This window comes from Pyxicephalus adspersus, chromosome 4 (assembly GCF_032062135.1).
Source record: "Pyxicephalus adspersus chromosome 4, UCB_Pads_2.0, whole genome shotgun sequence".
NCBI classification, from domain to species: Eukaryota; Metazoa; Chordata; class Amphibia; order Anura; family Pyxicephalidae; genus Pyxicephalus; species Pyxicephalus adspersus.
This window is the reverse complement of record NC_092861.1, coordinates 19,892,081-19,893,491: the sequence shown is the minus strand read 5'-3', so window position 1 is coordinate 19,893,491 and position 1,411 is coordinate 19,892,081. Positions and strand designations below refer to the sequence as shown.

Here is a 1,411-nt window from a genome sequence, read left to right as displayed (position 1 = left end):
TATATAAATACTGTGTAATAATAATAATAATTTCAGCATTCCTTTCTCTTTTTAATATTAATATAATATTTACTTTTATTTAAAATTCCCTTTTTTTCATACATTTATGGGTGGCATTTATTTAAATACTTACGAATAGAGGGAACCTCTACTAACTATACATACCTAGAGATTATCTCTACCAGCCACAGCCTGAGCTAACAAGTACAGCAGGGAAATGACAGTAACGTTTGCCAGTAATCCCCGGCTGCGCTGCCTGTGACAAGCTACACATCAAAGCGGGGTGTGGCCAGTGACACCGCGCCCCGCCCACGCCGTATGATTGACAAGTCAGCTGCTCGCTCATTGTTCACACGGAGCCTTACCCCTCCCCTTCGGAGCCGACAGCCAATAAGCGGCGTGCTGGGCGGACACTGAAAAGTTGTAGCCCATTGTAGTTGCAGTCACACGGGCTGCGAGCCCAGTAGCTGCTTGTTATCGCAGGTGAGACTCGGCTGCTGCTGCTGCTGCTGCTGGAAGATCGAGCGAGCTGGCGGAGCGGCGGCCAGTGGGGGCATTGCCTTCACCTCCCATGGCTAGGAGGGAGCTGTAGGGATTTTCTGTCCACCTCTGCAGGCATAGCCACAAGGGTAAGCTCTACCAAGCGATCCTTCATACATCCCTGCAAAAGTTTGATTTTGCTATGTTAGCTTAATAGGAAATGCGATCCAATTTTTTTTGGATGTGCTAGGAAATAACTCAGATCTTTGTATATGGGTGTATTACTCAGATCTGTGTAATTATTCTGGGACACAGCCCTGCTGACTTTATTTCATAGATCCCACTTCCACAAACCTCTTCCTTGCCAGATACACAACCACTGTGTGATAAAACTCTGGGCTGTGTGTGAGCAGCTTGCATGGAATCCATGTGTTTGGATGAAAGGATAGAATGTTTGTACATCTCCCTTGTAGATGAAGCTTTTTCCAAGGGCCTTTTACACCACAGATCCCTGTGTCTGAACCTAGAAGGAGAAATAGAAGAATGCCATGGCAGCAGAACCTATTGCATTGTTCTTTCTGTGATAATAGATTGGGGTTAATATGAGTTTCTGTACTCCACACTGGTCTATCCGATAGGATTCTATGTTTATGGTCAGTACTGGGTTGTATTTGAAGCATGTTTGGAAGGAAAGTTGTTGGGGATCTGAAATTGGGGCAGATGTTCATTGGTGAAGGTGTAGATAGCTATTGGTGAAGGTGCAGATGACTATTCGTAAAGGTGCATATGATCATTGGTGAAGGTGCAGATGACTATTGGTGAAAGTGGAGATGATAATTGGTGAAGGTGCAGATGCCCATTGGTGAAGGTGCAGATGGCTATTGGTGAAGGTGCAGATGCCCATTGGTGAAGGTGCAGATGCCCATTGGTG

General features: G+C 45.4%; 1 protein-coding gene across 1 annotated transcript in view; it reads left to right on the top strand.

Annotated features, from left to right (window-relative positions):
* Positions 1-461: 461 nt before the first annotated feature.
* LRATD1 (LRAT domain containing 1) overlaps positions 462-1,411 on the top strand; it is a 10,085-nt gene continuing 9,135 nt past the window's right edge. Inside the window, exon 1 of the mRNA XM_072410363.1 lies at positions 462-629. The gene's annotated coding sequence lies outside the window, so the exon portion shown is untranslated. The remainder of the gene's footprint in view (positions 630-1,411) is intronic.